The following is a 21,491-nucleotide window of genomic DNA, read 5'->3' as shown; positions in this document are numbered from 1 at the left end:
GATGATCTTTGAATTTTCCTGTCTGTGACAAGGTGTTGTGTCTTGCTTTGTATAACAGTTGATCAGACTTCTTGTGTTTTGGAGATTTATTCATAAAAGGATTTGCAAAATTTAAATTGGTCTCTATACTGACCTTTGCAGGGAGAGAAATTAATGTCCATTCACCCCAGGGAATTAACCATTTTTTAAATCTCAACAGATTTAGTCATGTCTGTATGCATTCCCTCTTCCTCCTCCCCTTCACATTTTTTTTTTTTTTAAGTTCTTAAATGAACTCCTTCACTCCTTCTTTGTAGGATGGACTCTCCTTTGTAGGAGAGCAAAAGTGAATGTAAATAAGTAATGGAACTCGATTGCTTCATATACAGACTGGATGCCTTCCCATGCAGTGTGTTGTAGTCAGGCCCTCAACGTTTTCATTCCACCATGAGGCGTGGGGAAGTTTCCTTGCCCGGAATGATAGAAGAGTTCAAACCAGATGACCTGAAATGTTCAAATCTGTTGGAAGAGCATTTCTGCCTTCTCCTTCCTTGTCTATTTAAGCTGAGATCTTTGGCAAAGATAGATCTCTTTGTACACATCTTCACAATCCTTTATGGAATTAAATACTGTATTAGGAGCAACAGGGTTATAATGTAGACAACTAAAAGAATCGTTGGAATATTTTGTGACTTTTTAGTCTGACAAATCTTGGGACTAATATTGCTTTGTGTCAGGTGTCCAAGGAAATTACACTTCTGTAGGGACTAGATTTAATGTTTTTTTGTTTGTTTGTTTGTTTGTTTGTTTTGTTTTTGTTTTGTTTTGTTTTCCTCAAAAAGAGAAGATTAAAATAATCAGAATGTGCAACAAGGCACTCTTTGAAAGCATAACACTAGATGATGATTAATTTGGGTAAACCTGGCAAATAGTGCTTCCTCCTGTTGAACCTGAGAGCTGTTAGATAGTAGTTGGCAGTTTTTTTTTTTTCCATTCGCTATTTTCTGTGCCTATGTGACCATCTCTGACCATCTCTGACCATTTTCCTACTGTCTAGAATAAACTATCAAGGCATGGGTGACATCATATATGGGTTGACATCATATGTTATTATCATGGGCTTGAAAAAAATTATAATGCTAAACCAGCTGAGGAAGTACTCTGGGCTGCTGAAGCACTGAAGGCTTCTGGTCTCTGCTTTTCCCTGAGTCGTGGTCAGAGCCCTGGTCTGTGGCATCTATGTTTTGTTTGAGTCACCTCCCTTAGCTTGTCAGTAAATTGCTGGCCCTTTTTATATGGAAGGAATTGAAACTCAACAACCTCTTTGCTTTTGTATATATGGGAAAGCACACTGGAGTTCTCAGCTGTCACTGGTGTAATCCAAATCAGAAACATGCTACCATGACCAGCAGACCTTTTGTTACCACTCATAGGCAGTTGAAGACCAGTGTCAGTACACTCTTCAAAATTATGCAAATAATGTCTGGCCAAGAATAACAAAAATAAAAGAATGCTACAATATAATTGATTAGAAAACTGAGCACTACAAGTACTTATGAACAAGCAATCCTCAAATTCTTCTGCATGAAACATCCAGCTCTTTCCTTGCTTATCCCACTCCTGTGGGATGTTTCTTGAAGGTCAGTATTTTCCCTGACAGATGCCAATCCAGTCTGGAGATGTGTACAAGAACCTGTCCTGTAGCTTTATCAAGGGATTCTTAAATCAACTTCTGCTGGATGTGTAGGTATAGACATTTTATATATGTTACTACATTTTATACAAGCATGAAGGACCTACAGCTGTTGTTGGCTCTCATACAGGTTTGGCTATGTTCATTTCTCAGACAGTTCTGAGCAGTGCTTTCTCAGTGCACTGTCACTGAGCCAAATGCAAAGTATTGTTCCACAGTAATATACGCAAATGAACTTATTTATTTGGATTAAAATTTGAGTTCACTAATGCAGCTGGTGTAAGCAGACTTTAGGTTGCAACCTGTGCAGTTTACCCAACTTGTAAAGAGACTCCCTGATCTTTTATGAACCTCACATTTGTTGGCCACTGTGTCACTGACTTCTGGAAATATCATATACAATGCTTAGATTAAAAAACTTACTTCCTTTTGCACCAACACTGAATATCAGTTTTTGATAACAAAGAGTTAGCTAAACCCATTTTCCATAAAGTTTTATATTTTATATATATGCATATATATATACATTTTTATTTTTTTTCCCCTCAACTTCTTTACTTAGTAGTAGCCTTAGTGGAAATGGTGCTTAATTCATTTTGGCCAGAAACTAATACAATTTAAAGTCAGGACCATATAAAAACATACTGAGGAAGATAATAGCTTATGAGTTTATCCTATGTGCTGTTTAATTACAGTACTCCCAGCAAGACAATAAATTAAAGCTACAAAATGAAGTGTTAAACATGAACTTTACAGCTGGAGATTAGGTAGGAGGGCAATTGCAGGTAGGCATCCAGCAACACATTTAGAAAGGAAAGAACAACAGAAGAAATGCAGATTAAAGACTAATTTAGGTGGGAGAGGAGTTGTAATTAATGTTGTAATCCAATTTGTTTTCTATGCTAACACATATAGAATTAAATATGCCCATTAGCATGTGTTCTGTGTTCACAAAACCTATGTTATGTGCTATCAAGCATTTTAAATGCTATTGCAGTATAGCCAATACTAGACTACACTGTTTCAGCTGTGTGCCTAGGCCTGATACCAGTTCATTGGGATTGTTTGATCCCAAATCTCCTAGTTATGTTTCCAGAAACCCAAATTTCCTAATCCCCTACTTCTGCTATTAGTCATAGAGGTGTCATCCGTGATCTTCAATTCTGTAAACATCAGAATTCCCAGTTTCCTATCTAATCCTTAATAAATTTCACTAGAAGCTGATGGTTCAGCCTTAATAAACCTACCTAACCAGCTATTAATAGCAGTGAGTTGTTTTATACCCACAAATGATTTTAGCTGTTCTTATCTGACCTTCAGACTCTCCAAAATCTCCAAGGCAGGTGTTTTCATCAAACGTGCAAAATATGTGAAAATATCTTCTTTTTGCGTATACATCTATAAAGACTGGAGCACTTAAGCAGTGGAAGTCAGGTGAAAAATCTTTAAATGGGAAAAATATAGGATCTGTAATCATGTTCGTGACGTTAGCCACAAGGCTTTCTTCCTTGATATTTTATGTAAACATAGGATAGTTAAGATGACAAACTGAAGTTAGGCTACGTTCTAAGCTAGTGCAGAAGGTTGGGGTCTCAAGGATTAAATAAATATGAATAGAATAGAATATGAATATATGAATAGAATAACTTATATAAATCAATATATATGATCATATATATCATAATACATATATATATTCATATATATGAATAGAATACATTTGAATATATGTCATATAGGTCTTAAATAAATGTACTAATTACCAGATTACTGAGAATGCAGGGCAAGATGAAGGTATGGTGGGACTAAAAATGTCATTACAATCTCTATCCTAGAACATACAGTCACTTCATAGTTCCATTCCAGGAATGAGGTTAGCCTAGTATATAGTGATTATAGTGATTTAACAGTGTGACCAGCAGGGCTAGGGAGGCGATTGTCTCTCTGTACTCAGCTCTGGTGAGGCCACACCTCGAGTACTGTTTTCAGTTTTGGGCCCCTCACTACAAGAAGGACATCGAGGTGCTTGAGTGGGTCCAGAGAAGGGCAACGAAGCTGGTGAGGGGCCTGGAGAACAAGTGCTACGAGGAGCGGCTGAGGGAGCTGGGCTTGTTCAGCCTGGAGAAGAGGAGGCTCAGGGGCGACCTTATCGCTCTCTATAGGTACCTCAAGGGAGGCTGTAGCGAGGTGGGGGTTGGTCTGTTCTCCCACGTGCCTGGTGACAGGACGAGGGGGAATGGGCTTAAGTTGCGCCAGGGGAGTTTTAGGTTAGATGTTAGGAAGAACTTCTTTACTGAAAGGGTTGTTAGGTATTGGAACAGTCTGCCCAGGGAAGTGGTGGAGTCACCATCCCTGGAAGTCTTCAAAAGACGTTTAGATGTAGAGCTTAGGGATACGGTTTAGTGGGGATTGTTAGCATTAGGTCAGAGGTTGGACTCGATGATCTTGAGGTCTCTTCCAACCTAGAAATTCTGTGATTCTGTGATTCTGTGATTGTAATTACCAGTTTAATTGTGTATATTATACAGAACTATTTATTTGTCATGCAGTGAAGTGTTTTTCTTTTTTTGATTGTATCACATTATTGGTAACAACTTTTGAACTTTATTTATTTATTTTTGTGCCTATTCAGTCTAGGCTATTGCAAGGTGCCCTTTTCTTTTTATATTTCTCAATAATTTTCTATAAAATTATGTAGAACTTTTCTTTAATACTCTACCTCATTTTCACACTATATGAATATGAAATTCCTGCTCTAAGAAACCTGCTTTGGCAGGGGGGTTGGACTCGATGATCTCTTGAGGTCCCTTCCAACCCCTACAATTCTGTGATTCTGTGATTCTGTGATATATGTGTTTCACGGCTTTAAGATCTCTAATTTCCCACAATCCTTTTTTTCAGAGCAACTTTCATAAATAGAATGACTTATGTGTCTGCAACAAGCCTCAACATTTCTGTTCCCATAACAAATCACATGGAGAAGAAAACTACTAATTGTTTCTCAAGAGGCTGGGTGAGGCTTACACTTGGAAAGCAACACAGCAAGCCAAGGACAGTATGTATAAATGCACTTCATTGAGTACATTTCTCACTCCACGGAGACCTATCAGCCCTCCAGGCAGACCAGATTCCTCCAATGTTTTCTCAGCACACCCATAAATCTTGAAATCCCTCCCACTGGAAAAAAAAAAAAAAAAAAAAAAAAAAAAAAAAAAAAAAAACAGTGATACTTACTCCAAGGCAAGCACAGCAAGTCAGCTGATATGGCTAGGCATATCTGCTTTTATTAAAGACAGATGAATGTGTGGGTTGATCCTTGAGAAAACATTATAGTCTTCTTGCTGACAGTGATGAAGTCTTTTAGCACTTGTGTTTTGCTATTTGTAAAGTCCAGCCCTTTAATGACAAAAAAGAAAGCACAATCTTTCTGAAATCCATGGAGTGGGGAGAAGAAAAAAAAAAAAAAAAAGAATCCTTAAAGGAAAAAAAAGAGTCCTTAAAAGGATGGATCCTCAGTACCTACCACAGGCTGAGCAAACAAACCTTCCAGGAGAAGTCTTCATTTCCAGACCTAAAGGAGATCCTTGCAGCAAACAATGCTGACAAAGTGTATCTATACCATCCATTCATTAATCTGCATTACTTCTTTTAGTGTTTCTGCAGTTGAAGCCAACTCTGTGATTGCAGTACATTTGCTCTGGAAGGATTTCTGCTGTATCATGCACTAGGGAGAAATAACTGTTGAGTACAATTTAACTCTCTACACTGAGGGGAAAAAATGAATAGTAATTATTCCCGCTTGCTTGCCTTTCAGGAAATGTGCATTTTAAAGGCTCATGTAACTATAAAAGCAGTTGCATGCTGAGCAGTTTTAAAAAAAATTTAAACAGTCTGAAAATCATGATATTTACTGCCTCACAAGGACCACTGACAGCTAAGATGGGTTTGGATCCAGTGTTTACTTTTCATAAATCAGAAGTGATTGAAACAGGGAACAGAAGCCTGAATCTCATGAATCATCTGCTTACATATGGTTTCTCTGTATTGGGATCATAAAAATTTGCATTAACTGAAGCTTTCATACATAAGAGGATTTTCTCATACACATAGCATTATATGCTAGTCAGCAAATCATAGAGAGATTCAGATGCAGAAAGTTCTGACAACCTAATTGGAGTACTAATTATTTGTGCCTATGAGTTTCATTCCTAGATTGGAGAACTATATAAAATATCATTCACTTCCAGGAGTATTTTAAAACAAATTGAATACAGAACTTTTGTTGGAATGGACTTTTAGAGATCATTTAGTCCAACCTTGTGCTAAAAGCAGGTATGGCTTTAAAGTCAAATCATGTTGCCCAGAGCTTTTTTCCAGTTAACTTTTGAATATTTCCAAAGCTGCAGATTCCCACAGTCTCTCTGGGAAACCCGTTCTAGTGGTAAACCACCCTCATTTTGCATTTTTTTTCCTTATATCTAGTCATAATTTCTTCTGACTTTCCCTTTTATCCTTTCCTGTATATCTTAAAAAATTCAGGCTACCTTCTCTATAAGCACTATCAAGTTATTAAAAAACAGAAATTATACTTCCTTTAGGTTTCTTGCCTCTGGCTTAAACAAACTTGGGTCTTTCAGTCTTTCCTTGTTTGTCCTGTGTCTAAGGCATATGGCCCCTTTACATTACTGGACCTCAGATAGACATTCTCCAATTTGTCAATACATGTATATCTCTAATACTGGAGAAGGGTGTCAAAACTGGTCACAGCACTCCAGATGAAGCCTCATGAATGCTAAGTGGATATTGATAATCTATTCTCTTGACCTGCTAGCTGCTTATACTTGTGATACAACCCAGTTCATACCTGGTCTTACTTGGCATACTGCTTAAAATGGCATGTGTTCAGCACAAATGGTTGTGTTCAGCAGTCTTTGTCCCTTAGGACTCCCTGCAGAGCTGCTCCCTCAGTCAGTCAGTCTCCACGGGCATTACTTTAGTTTTCATTGGTCTTCATGAGCTTTGTGCAGCCTGTTCCTTCAGCTTGTCAAAGTCTCTCCAGGATATCCATTGCTATTCCCAGTTTGTTGTCATCTGTGAATATGAAGAAGGTTTCTTCTTTTTCTTCTTCCAGTCCATCATTCTGTCTGTTGATGAATATATTAGACAGAAGCTACCTCAGAATCAACTCCTGAAAAATACCTCTCATGCATGGCTGCCAGTCAGACTTTGAAACTTTGACCAATATTTTTTATCACTTCAATCAAGGCAATCTTTCGCTTACTTTACAGTCCACCCACCCACCCCACATCTCTCAGTTTGGTGACAAGGATGCCATGAGACACCCTGTTAAAAGCTTTGTTAAAGTAAAAGTAAACCACACCTTCTCTCTGTCATTGAGCCAGTCATCTCATCATGCAAGGCAACCAGATTGGCCAGGCATTTGTCTTTAGTAAATCTGTGCTGGTTTCTCCCAGTCACCTTCTTGTCTATGTCTCTGAAAATGACCTTCAGGAGGACTCTTCCCATAGTCCTCCTAGGAGCTAATGTCAGGCTAACTGGCCTGCTGTTCCCATCTTACATCTCTAAAATATCTGTAATACTTGCTCTTTTCTGGTGGTTAGGAAATACTGATTGCCATAAAAGACAAGTCCCTGGCAGCAACACCAGCCATACAGCGAATTTTGATCCATACCTACTCCTCTCTCACCACTTCCCATTGACAAGCAGGGTTGAAGAGAACAGGAATTTATTTTCTTTGCCCTTAATTCTAAGACCATGTAGTCACCCTTAATCACCTCACTACCCTCAAGATCCCAAGCTGCACCATTTCATGGTCACTGAAATCAATGCTGACCTTGAGCTTCACATTCCCCACCAGCCCCTCTTTTATGGTGAGAATAAGATCCAACACAACACTTCCCCTCATTGTCTCCTTTATCACTTGGAGAAGGAAGTTATTATCAGTGCATTCCAGTAACCTCCTGGATTGCCTATGCCCTGCTGTGCTGTCCCTCCAATAGATATCCAATAGAGGTGGTTAAAGACCCTCATGAGGACCTTGGTTTGTGAACATGAAGCTGCTTCTGTCTAGGGGACCTCATCTGCCTGGTCTTCTGGATCAGGTGGCCTGCAGCAGACTCCCACTATAATGTCACCAGTCCCTGCCCTCCCTTAATTCTGACCCAAGTGCTCTCTGTCAGCTCCTCATCCATCCCCAGGAAGAGCTCCATGCCCTCTGGCTGCTCATAGACCATGATACTCCCTCCTCATCTCCCCTGCCTGTCCTTCCTAAAGAACCAGTATCCTTTCATACTAACATTACAGTCATTAGGTGAGATTACCGTTGCACCAGCCCAGGCCTAAACATCATTCTTCTTCATAGCTCAAGACCTGCACAGATCTGTCCTCCTCCAGCATGTCCACCTTGATTAACTGCAATTTCTGATCTACTGTGAAACAGACTGACATTTTTGTCATCTTTTTCTAAAAATTTCGCTTTTAAGAATATATCTTTCTTTCACTAAAATAAGTATATATATATACTTATATACTAAAGTATATATATTACTAAATATACTTATATACTTATATACTAAAGTATATAAGTATATGCTTAGTATATATTAATATATACTAGTATACTTAGTGTATACTAGTATATATACTATATATATTAGTAGTATAAGTATATACTTATATAATTTTTATATATATATATATAAAGAGGTGTTTCCTAATTAAAGACAGAAGAATGAAGTCACTTGTGAAATTACCACTTTTACAGTAATTTGTCCTTGCCCTCTTTAATCTTCGAATCTTGGCTACAAAGACTGTAAAAAAAAGACACATGATGTAACAATTGCCTATTGAGGTTACAGATTTCTATGTGACTAATAACTTCATATTCTTTCATGAAGTGTCTCATGAATTGTTACCCTAAAACTATTTCCACATAATTTTTGAAATTCCCACCTCACTGTTCTAACAGCTTCTGAAGCACTCTTCCTTGTATTGTATAGCATCCGATCTAGAAAAAATCTCTGCAGTCAAATGAATATTTAATGTCTATTTAAAAGACCTTACCACTTTCAGCTTTTCAGTTTCTGATCTTGAAATTAACAACAAAAATGATTTTGCTTTAGTTCCTTCCTCTTCCATAATTTGCATTCTTTACCAATGAACATTAAAGAGTTCATGAAAATGCATCATGGACCCATTTAATGTATGTGATTAACTGTTAATATGAGACATTAACTTGCAATGCTTTGATAGAGATGATCACGTACAATTATATTTGATGATGGTAATTCATAATTATAATTTTTGTCACATTTTTCAAAAACAGTATATCAACTTCTAGGTAATCAAATCATCTGTATATGTTTAATAAGTAAAAGTTGATTTAAGGCCAACTGTCCTGTTGTGACTGATAAGTTAAGTAACTCTTCTCAGGTCTGCCCATCACAACAGCACCCCTTGGACTGTAGAAGAATCTTCATGGAGCAGTTTGCTCCTGACGGATGGACTCCATGTTATAGACCTGTACTGGGGCAGTTCTTAAAGAGCTGCTGCCTGTGGAAAGCCCACTCATGATCAGTTCAGGAAGGATGGCATCCCGTGGGTGGAGCAGGGGCGGAGAGTGACAGTGAAGTAGCAGCCAAGACAAAGTGTCATGGAGCGACCCCATTCCCTCATTTCCCCTGTGCCACTCAAGGGGAGAACATAGAAGACTGTGGAAGAGGGGGGAACTCTTAGTTTGCTTTTAGTTTCTCACTGTTCTAGTCTGCTAGTGGTAAGCAATAAATTATATTAATCTCCCTATGCTGAACCTGTTTTGCCCATGATAATAATTGCTGAAGGATCTCCCTGTCCTTACCTCAATCTCTGAGCCCTTTCCATTGTATTTTCTCCCCCTTTCACTTTGAAGAGGAGGAATGAGAGCAAGGCTATGTTGGAGTCCAGCTGCACAGCAGGGTAAAACCACTACAATGGACAGAGATATCTTCAGTCTGCAGAGACTTTTGCTCCTATGTTCTTATATTGAACAAAGTAACTACTACTATTACTACTAGTAGTAATAACAAGAATAATAAAATCAGCATAATTTCAGTTACTGTGCTGGTTGTACTAAACAAACAAACAAACACAAACACACACACACAAAAACTTGCCAATGCAAGAAAATATTTAAGGCTGAGCTCATGTTCAGATGTAACTACAGAAAACATATCTACTCTAAGGGAAAAGCAGTGGGAAAAATAAAATAGAAAAAAAGTAAAAATAAAAAAGAAAAAATGAAAAAGAAAAAAAGAAGACTTCTGGACCACATTATATAAAAGTTTCTCCAAAGCTTTATATATGACTCATTATCTTTCTCCATTCTCGAAGAGACACATAGACTACAAAAGCAGATGCACATAAGGAAGGTTTTAATAACATTTAAACTCTCTCCTTCAAATTTATCAATAAATTTTATCTGTATATTAAATCAGGCAGAAATTTCCCTAAAAAAAAATCAATTCCTTCATTAAGTGCAAGAAAAACTAAGGCCTCAAGATAAAGGAGGAGAACCTCAGCTTTATTGGGGTTTTCCTTTTATTGGGATTAATTCATCCAGTGTTAAATCCCAAGACCACTCTCGGCAAGTCCGCCAAATCCACACTAAAAATCCCAGATATCCCAAATTCAAAGAGAGGTTGAAACCTAATAGGGAACGAGGTGAGTTGTGGTGTCGGCAAAAAAACTCTTGTCCCCGGCGAGGGCAGTGAGCCACCCTGCTCAGCGGGTATTAGCAATTCAATGGCTCTCTAATGAACACTCTGACCCTATAATTGCCATTCCTGTTGAACCCCAAAAAATATTGGTAAATTTTCTTATTGATACCAGGACCCAAATGTCAGTAATTACACATGAGACAGCACAAACCCTGCGCATAACACCTGGTCAATGCAGGGTTAAATTCACGGGAATCAATGGTGTGGAAAAACAATGCCCCACTGCAAAAATTTCAGTCTGGTTGCCAGAGGAACAAAAATTAACCAGGATAGAAGTATTAGTTGGTGCTGCATATACTAATATTTTAGGATTTGACATACTGCATGGTCGTATGTGGAAACTCCCTGATGGAACTGTGTGGAGTTTCGCAACACATCAAAGGGATGTGTCTGAGACTGAGCCTGTTACAAACATCCATACCCTTATCCCCTGCTAAAATCAGTAATGATCGACAATATCTGTTGTCAGCAGCAGCACTTATGGGGATTGACGGGGTGGTAACAGAATTGGTAAAAAGAGACATTATTAAAAGGACCCATTCACCTTATAATTCACCAGTGTGGCCAGTAAAGGAACCAACCAGGCAATGGCATTTTACATTGGATTACAGACAGTTGAATGCTAACACTACACCTTTGACTGCCGCAGTTCCAAACATGGCAGAGATAGTGAAAGCCCTCTGTGTATCTAACAGTAGTAATAGTGCTAACTACTCCCAAATATTTCTATGCATGGGAAATCAAAGATTGCTATTTCACCCTCTTTCTAACCCTGCTGGTTGAATACAACCGAGCATATTTTATTTTCTTTTGTGTTCACAGGAACCCTGAGCGAACTGTATAGGGACAGCTGGAAGATGACGAATCAACAGTTTGGATTAATGATGCTATGCTTTACCCTGACCTTGATGCAATTACAGACCTTAAAGGAAACTTAGCTACTGTGGCTGTGCATGGAGCTGAGGTGTTTCACCATGGCATTTAACCATGTATTGTCACAGTATAGCACAGTCACTGGAACATCTCAAAACAAAAAGGACCTAAATCTCTCTACTTTAGTTCTACATGGAAACAAAATATTTTCAAAAGATGAATGGAGTTGGAATGATTCTCTAAGAATGGCTGAACTTTAAGACAAATTGGTTGTCGAATAACTAATGGATCCACTTATAATCGGCTGACTGAAATTATAATTGTGTACTGTCTTTGGGGTTACAGAGGCACAGAAATATTATTTGAATTCATGGTTAATACAGAAACATCATCAACTACAAAGGATAAGAAGCCTCTGCCTCCACAGATACTTGAAAATGAACCGACTCAGCCCCCCATTGGTCTAACTCCCTCCATCTTCAATATAGGTCCTTACATAATTAAAAATGTGGGGCAACAACAAATTCTCTTTAACCCTAGTTGGTCCCTAAAAAAGGTAGAGCTAGCGCTGCACATTAATATCTCTGAAATTAACCCAAAATGTACCACCTTTCTGAGAACTGCCTACACCGGCTGGTTACATGGACGTTCTCTAAAACAATCTCAGCACATGCCACGGGATGCAACTGGGTTATTGGGGACAGGATTAGGTATATTAAATAGCATTGATGCAGAGGTTTTAATGAGTAGAGTAACTGCTACTACAGATGACCTAAGGAAACTGGAACAACCAATAAAATCATCCTTATTGGCTTTAGGAGCAAATCAATGGCTTCTATATCATCAATTAATTGTACATGCCCTTGGAAAAAGCCAAGGCAATACCTCCCTTGTCTTGAGCTGTATCCAAGCACAGTTATGGATACAATCTGTAGCAGCAGCTATTATTAGAGAGGGAGAAGGAGGAACTTTGCCCACTGAAATTCAAAAATTGATTTGGGATAATGCTTCAGAATTTGAAAAAGAATTTCAAGCATAGTGGCAATTAGTCAACTTTACCCATTATGCAGAAAATGATAAAATTGTTGCCTTTATACTTACTATAAGTAATGCCACCGTATACAATGTATATCCAATCATTGCATTAGGACTCAGTCATAATGGAACTATACTTTATCCTAAAGAGCATAAAGTATGGGCCCATCAAAAGGGAGGAAAGTGGCAAACAATTGATGTAAATGCATGCATTGTGCATCTGTGAAAATAACACACTGGAATCCCAAGACATTTGTCTTGACACTGAGCAAAATATTTGCCACTTTGAGATACATCCTAATGAAACCCTTGAAACTGTACTTGTATATATTGGGAAAGGTTGTGTTTGCATGAGAACCCATTGTGATTCTATAATCGTAGATGATACAGTGGTAGATACCAGTAATCACTCTAATGTTTGTGTTTGCAATTTTACCAAAATTCTAGGATGTGATTTTAAATACTCAGCTCCTGTCACTTCTTATCAACTTATTGCATCTAATTATATTCTGCTTCATGAACTGCTGCCTACTCCTATTGGAATGAACCTTACCTTGGTGAAGAAATTGCTGGTACATGAGGACCTGAAGCAGCTGATGACACAGGTCCGAGAAAATGGACAAAAGACTCTGTTTACTGTCCATCATGATGCACAAGAAATACATCGAGTGATGGAAGGAGTAAAGAGAGATGAGAGACACCGTTGGTGGGACACTTTGTTCGGATGGTCGCCAGCTGCCAAGGGAATCTTCAACAAGATGCTTCACCCTGTTATTGTTCTGCTAATCTGGTTTATGATGAAACGTTTAGCATCCCTACACAATGTACATACACTCGATAAACCTCAATCCGAGAATGTATGTGATATCCCTGACATATTCCAACTGTCGTGAAGCTTGAGTGACTATAGTCACGGGGTGGATTATGTGGTGTAAATGCCTGAAGTAACTAGGAAAATAAAACTAACATTCACATTTTTAGGAAAAGGTACAGCATTGAAGAGGCTTTCAGGGTAGGGCATAACTGCTTTATCTGAGCGTTCCCTAGGCTCCCAGCCTTAGATGCTATCGCGCTGGGGAAACTTGGTGTGCTAGCTCTAAGGAACAGCACGGAGCATAGAGTGGAGTGGAGACACCACGGCTAGGCTCTGTAATCAGATGGGACCTCGATTGTTCTTGTGCACAAAGCTGCACTTTTTGCCACCCTAAGCCAAAGACCTGTCATGTTTTGACAAATGCTGTACCCTAGTGTACTTTTTGCTCATTATAATATCATTATAATACCAAAACACACCTCCATCCCAAAAGCTACCCGCCTCCAAGGTGCGACCACCCCTCACTGAGCATGCGCTCTGAATTCCTCGGAGCCTATTACTTTAAACGGAGACGGGAAAACTTTACACCAATCATAACTAAGATATGCTTGACTAGAGCCACTCAAGCTCCACCTAAAAGATAGAAAATAATATAAATTGGCCCAAGAGAAAGGGGATGTTAGGGAAGATACCACCGTCAGGGGAGATACCATCCCGAGGACAACATCCTTAGGACCTCCTGACTCCTGGGATCAGTCGACGGGCTGAGCCTCTCTTCCCCCCCCATTGGGACGCCTTTGGGTGAGATCTGAATACTTGCTTATAAATCTCTATAGAGTCTTTGATCCTTTTAACGCGTTTATTTCTAGGCTGCACACCTGTGACACCTGTAAACACCTGTAACATCTGTAACACCTGCAACACCTATAACCTCTGTAACATCTGTAACATCTATAAACATCTATAACACCTGTAACATCTGTAACACCTACAACACCTATGACACCTGTGTATTTTATGCATACTAGCTTGCCTTTGCAGACAGTCACTATCGCCGGCAATCCAAAAGAACCTGATTATCTGTTGCTGTAATAAACCATACTTGATTGCATTGTGATAACTCTCATTGAGTGCAACGAGGGTGAGGGTGGTTATCCGTGATAGTTCAGTGTTCTGAATCTAACCAGACCCCCAGGCGGTTAATGCATTTTTGGTGAATGTCCAAACAGACCCCCAGATGGTTAATACGTTTTTGGTGAATGTCTGAACGGACCCCCAGGCCGTTAATGCGTTGATGGTGAATGTCTGACTGGACCCCCAGACGGTTAATGTGTTTTTGGTGAATGTCCGACTGGTTCAGTAACCTGAATCTGACCGGGCCCGTAACGGTTAATCAGCTACACCCCTTAATGCGACAATTGTATTTTACTGTTCTTCATAAATATGTTGCTGCAATACTAATGTTTCAGAATTAAATGATGCAAAGGAATTATACTGAGGATGGTTAAGATATTACACAATTTTTGCGTGTTTAAGTGTTTAGTAAATATTTGGGAAGTTTTGAAAACAAACATTCTTTTTTTATTTTTTTTTTCTCTCTTTTTAAAATTCCACTGTCTAGGGGAAAAGATATTTACAGAGTTTGTTGCAATTAGTTTCTTCACTCAAAATAGATGTCAAAAGTTAACAATTTCTCAAAAAAATATATTCAGAAAACATGATATTTAATGGATATTCATTTTAAAATGTACAGTTATTTTAGTAGAAATTATCAAAAAGAAGAGAATAAAACTAAATTTCAGTGCAGAATCCATTGCAGTTGTATATGAGAGAAAGAGATGTATGGAAGAGAAAGGGAAGTAATTACAGAAAATAACTTATTATACCCAAATAGTAAATCAAGAGGACACTTAAATGAGGGAGAAATCTGGAAGATATTTAAGATTTTTTTTTATAAATCTTTTGCAGTCAAGAAATAAATATATATATATAGTCTTTCTATTAAGGTAGATTTTAATAAACTCTTCAATAAACTCAGGATTTTTATAAATAAAAAGAATATACACATACAAACACACATGCTTAGTAATGTGAATTAATTAGTGAATTTAAACATTATAGAAGTTGTTAAGAAAAGCACAAAAATGAAATGAAATGAAATGAAATGAAATGAAATGAAATGAAATGAAATGAAATATCCAAGTTATTTAGTGTGCCATCATTACATTCTCCCTTCTGCACTATGGTACAATATTTTTTTTATTTCTTCACTTTACTAATGCTCTCAGAACTCCTGCCTAATTTATTGCATATGGTGGCAATGAAGGTGGTCTGGTATATTATCTCTGCCAGCCATTTGTGTTCACAACTTTCTTTCTTAATTAAATGCTTAAAGAGGAAAGGAAAAAAATAGAGGCAGAAATTCTTGATAGTGATCAATGTGTTCATGGGTAAAGAGGAAGACCCTGGTTCAAGTTTCAGCTCTGAATAAGATGGTCATGAAGCCATCATCTGACAAGTATGTTTGCAGTCACCCCTCACTCTGCTCCCTTGCTACACTGCTGCCAAGGTTGTGACAAGTTACAGGATCCCCTTTATTGTACATCTAAAAATAATACTTTTAGACAGATCTTTAGATGGTGATTGCTATGTAGAAGATATCTGAAATACCTATGCCAAAGACCATGGGTAAGAGACAAAGTGATTTCCTCCTATATTCTTCCTTTTTGTAGTGCAAATCAAGAGGAAGACACAATTAAACTCTTCACTTAAAACTTAGAATTAATTTTTCAATTGTTTCTAAAAACCTCTTGGTCAATTTACGTGTATATCAGGTTCTTTACACACAGACTGTAACTGCTGTTAGCTGTGAGAGAAATAACAGTGAGGCAGCTCCTATGGGGGAAAAATGTTATCATTCAGCTTTCTAATTATTAACACTATCAATCTTCTCTCTTGCTGTTTTTAGAATTCCAATCAAACTATTTAAAAATTTAGAACCTGCTCCATGGGAAAAAAAAAAAAAAAAATCTTAATTGGGCAGGATGTGCAGATTTTCTATTCACAGTTGAGAGTTCAGGTTAATTTCTCTTTGCCAGTGCTGTTGTGAACAAGGAGAGTTGCTCCTTTTACTTTTCCGTAACAGTGCAGAAGCGAGAGATCTGGCTTCAAGTCCCCAGAGAGCATTTGCAAATGCAAGGTGATTATAATTATCCATAGGATCTGTGTGCATAGCAGAAGTATAAAAATCTTACAAGATGGGTGCGTAATTGAAAAAGGAGCCATTCAAGACTTAAAGGTCACAGTAGTAGATGGTGTTATGATAAAGGTCTTAAAATTACTTGAGCATATCAGTCATTTACTCTTAGTCTGTTTAAGTGTAGCACACAACTATACTAGTTATATATACTATATAGATATAACTAGTATATGTACTAGTTATATATACTACCTATACCAGTTATATATACTATCTATAGTATCTATATACTATATAGATATATACCATATATACATAGCTACTATACTGTAGCACCGACCTCCCTTCCCCCATATTCTCCCCCACAGTGAGGAGGGTTCCTAATGGAGACAAAAGAAAGAAATAAAAGGGCAAAAACCAAACAAATAAACAAACTGAGGAAAAAAAAAAAAAACTAACAACAACAAAAAAAAAAACACACAGAGGCAAATAAATAAATAACAATAATAAAACGGTTTTCACATGAAACTTTCTCTGGATTAATACATGGGTCATTCTTTTTCTGTTCGCAAATCCCTGTCAAGGTCTTCTGTTTTAACATTCACAGGAAATTGGCCACTGGTGAGTAGACAGTTACAACCAGTGAGCTAATTTTATCCATTTGACTTAAGTACTGTGATGGGGGAATTCTTAGAACTGTGCACAATACAAATTCACCAATGCTAATGGCAAGCAACCTCACACTGTGAAAATCACCCTTCACTGCTTATGACAAGAGGGGAAGCCCTGTCTCCCACCAAGTCCGCTGAGGAATTTTTACTATTGGCTGCAGAGGTAGGATTTCAGCCAATAATTATGAGATAATTTCAGCATAATCAGCAATAGGGCTCCATCCTTTAATCAGATCACACAGTGACAGACTTGCACTTATCTTTACATGAGGCCATTTTATGAAAGAGATAATACAAGGAAGAAGGGAAGGGAGTACTGATATGTTTCTTCTTACAGCAGGATTTCCACAGATATTAAGTTAAAAGAATTTTTGCACAGGAAAATAAATCTTGCTAAAAATATTTGAGATTAAATATGATGGCTACAGCCATAAAAACATAAAAAAGCATTTTAGCTCTACAAGATGCCTTTTTCTGAAGACCGTCTGGGCAAAGATTCTTTATTCAGTTGTAAACTGAATACTTAGAACATCTTGCTGAAAATCTGGTTGGATAGAATGAGTAAGCTTTATACCACAGTTCCCAAACTTTTTCATTCATGACTCCACTTCTATTTGCACTTCCAGGCTTGCTTCCAGATTTCTAGTTTGGGAAATGCTTCTTTGAGACCTTGAATTGAAAGCATATGTTGAGATTTAGCCTGAACTTTAGAAATCACAAAGTAGGTGCAGGAGGTGATGAGGGGGCGATAGATGGAGAGGCAGGAAGAGTCAAAAAGAAATTCTTTTCCCCACCCACAAACAACATTTTTTTTAAATTATTATTTTTTTTAGCTGTGGTTTCTTTTTGAAATGAATCTTCCAATATGCTATTATTTGTTGTATGCATGTGTGTGCCTATCTGTCAATTTATCATTTTTTTCCATTTCCTGTGATTATGTTTGCATCTTTGATCAGTCTGTAGCAAGAGCGAAGCTCTCATCCTCCAGGTTTCATAAAAATAAATGTCAAACACAATTAAAAAAAAAGGGGAGGGGGAAGGGGGGAGATTATAGTGGGGTCTCTCCTAGAAGATTGCAGGGTGAACTTTTCCCTCACTGGTCATTATAGATTTCACCCTTCTGAGGTCACCTCCAGAGATCCCTCCTCCATAGCAGCACTGCTCACTCCTTCCTTATTCTTCCTCTGGCACCAAAGAGTCCAGGCATAAGAAAAAATAAAACACAGCAAGTCAGTGTTTCTTTATCCGCCTGCTCAGAAAATATACATTATTAATCAATATTGTGTTGGTACCTAGAGGCTAAATGTGACACAAACATGGCAGTGCTGGATTGGATGCCAGTAAAGGGAACCCAGAGGGTTCAGCAAGGTCAGGTAAATTCAGAGAGCAGATCTTGCTGGTCCCAAAGTACCTGTCGGCACTTGGAAGCACACACTGGGAGGTTAATGCATGATAATCCCTTTTGGACACACTATAAAGAATTAGCAGCTGAACTGCCTCAAGCCAAGAGGAGACAAACTGAACTGGTTTAGATGGCGACAGTAAACTGCAAGAACCCATATAGGGCTTCTGTTTGCATCTCCATAAAACACTTAGACAAAATTGTTTCAGAGAATGATTTGTGAACCCCTCATCCAATCTCTTGGTTTCTGCAGCAAATGCCTGTAAAACCTAGGCACTCAGTATAGTATACTTAATCTTGTCCTTGAAAATTTAATTAAGTTTACCAGCATAAAGTGTTTCTTTACTTTGCTGGTCTCTTTACTTTGTACTCTGTATCAGTTTCCACTTTTGAACATTTTCTCTATAAGGTAAAATTCAAATATATATATATAAAAATAGGAATAAAAGTCTGCTACATTTTGCACTAAGATTAAAGCTAAAGACATTTAATTTAACATCACTTGATCTCTAGAAAACCAATGAGAGATAAATGAACCTTAATTTCTGCAGCTGTTTTGCTCAATAGCCATAATATTTTGTTAGACATAAACAGCAAAATCAGCTCTGGCAGAGCAAAAAGAGATTCAGAGTTAAGTACCTGATAAACGCTAGCAGTCAAATGTTTGCATGTAATATCAGCATTCCTCCAATGCAAATGACAATAGATGACAGCTGTCACTTAAGTGTAGACAGTGCTCAGAATGAGCAGGGGTCCCAAGAGGTGAGCTTCAGAACTTTTTATTTTATTTTATTTTATTTATTTTTTTTTTCCTGCCAGGGACTACATTTTAGCAGTTTTGAAGCACAGGGAGGGATTCCCTTTGATTCCAACAAGTAAGAAATAAAAAATATATAGAGAGATATGATTAAAGAAAGAAGTAAAACAAAAAGATTAAGTCTGAGGTTCTCTGTAGAGCCTAAAGGAACTTAGTTCAAAAGCCTCCGCTTCCTTTAGGCTTTTTTGAAATTCCCAGTCTGAGCACCACATTGCAACACTGATGACTGCAGTTACTCAATCAAGAAGTGAAGCTTGAGTAAGAAGAGAACTTCATGAGGTGGCATTTTAAATAGAATTATAGTTGTAACTGCCTCATGAGATCCAACTCCTGTTTTCTATAGGGACCTTCCTGTCACCACTCCACCATCCACAAGTGCACACAGACAGACGCCATTCATGTCTTTCTTCTTGGTTCTAATTCTAATTGGAGTAGATCTGTTTGTTTTTTTTTTTTTTTGTTTTGTTTTTGTTTTTTTTTTTTTGTGTGTGTGTGTTTTTGTTTTTTCTCCCAAAATATTTGTTCCATATTGTGTCTGGCTGCTAGGGAATTAAGAATGATTCTCTGAAGGATACATTAGAAATGCTGTCTCTGTAAATTTTTTTGATCAGTCTGATCCTGACTGTTCCTCCATACAAACCTCAAGGCAAACAGTGAAAGCAGAAGGTCATGATTACCAGTGAAGGATTGCATATGTGAAAGAAGGGAAAAGGTGTTTCTGATGGATTTAAATACACTACAACACATTGCACCTTCTACATCTGTACCGAGTGGGTATGAACTGCATACCCACTCAGTATGCAGTTCTTTCATACAGAACTTGTATGCAGTTCTTTCGTACAGAACATTCAGTCAATCTGATATATGCTAGGTACCTTGGACTTTACACACACAAAAACTATTTGCATAAAACATACAGAGTGGGTCAGCTACAAGCAGAATATGCTGGACCTAAAGAAAAAATGTTATATGAATAATATGTGCATGAAAATGTTCAGCTAATGAGCAAAGAAAAAAAAAAAAAAAAAAGAACACTGACATTTTAGTGAGAATTCATAGGGCATGCACAGTAGGATGGATGTGTGAGACTCATGCTTGCTTACTGTAGAGGATCTGCACATGTGTAGGGAACGATGCCTTGGATTTCTCTGGCAGCCTAAGTGGAAATATAGGTCTTACAGAACTTGTTACCATCTAGAAAGCCAGGAAAATGGGCAAAATCCTCAAAAATTTCCTGATAGAAAGTTGGACTTTTACTTTGAAGCACGTACAATAGAACTGAGACTGTGGATCAAGGAAACAATGCAGCTCATGGGATATTTGTGCTCCAAAAGACCAGGAAAATGATGGAGATATAATACTGAGTTTTACCTTTTTACACATAAATATGCATTTTGTAAATGTCCACCTTCATTATACGTGTTAGATTCCTTATTAGAACATCTTTAAGAACAGTTCATAATTCCTGTGCTGTCATTTTTATCAAGTTTTCCACAATAATCTCACACATTACAGGCACAAGGAATAATAACTCCAGCCGCCAGAAGGCCTCCTGTAAGAAATAACAGAGCAGCCTGCGACTATTCCTATTCCTATGAAAAATCACAAGAGGGAAGGCATACTACATCTGTCATAGCCAAGTTTTTCATAGAACTATTAATTTCAAGTATAGCTTAGCTGACTTAACATGATCCTTGGAATCATTCATGCCAGGTTCTTCTTGCCAGGTTGGTTATTTGAATATTTTTGTAATTACAATGTGGTAAACAAGAATTATTCCAGGTTATTCCCCCACACACTCCCCTCCCCCGATAGCTGTCATTTAAAACATCACAAAAAAAAAAAAAAGACACTAGCCTTTAGCTTATCATTGTGTAAGCTATTTATTTTCAGAGATAAATTACTTTTAATTTAGTTAACCTATGTTTTCTATTTCCTTCATTATTATCTATCTTTCTTTCTTTCCCTAAACTGTTTAAAAGTAACATGATATAAAAAAATAAAATAAAATAAAATAAAATAAAATAAATAAAATAAATAGTCAAAATCACAGTATTTGCAAAACATACACAAGATTTCAGTAATTAATTGTATCTCATGGATATAAATTTAAAATAATTACAATGTGCTCCATTATTTTTATTTATTTATTTATTTATTTTGTTCTGTAACAGTTTACAGTTTCCTCCTGCATAAAACAAGGTTTCAAAAGATAGGCAACAAAAGTCTTTATC

The sequence above is a fragment of the Netta rufina genome (assembly GCF_964035555.1).
Source record: "Netta rufina genome assembly, chromosome: 2".
Classification (NCBI taxonomy): Eukaryota; Metazoa; Chordata; class Aves; order Anseriformes; family Anatidae; genus Netta; species Netta rufina.
This window is presented reverse-complemented; position numbering follows the sequence as displayed.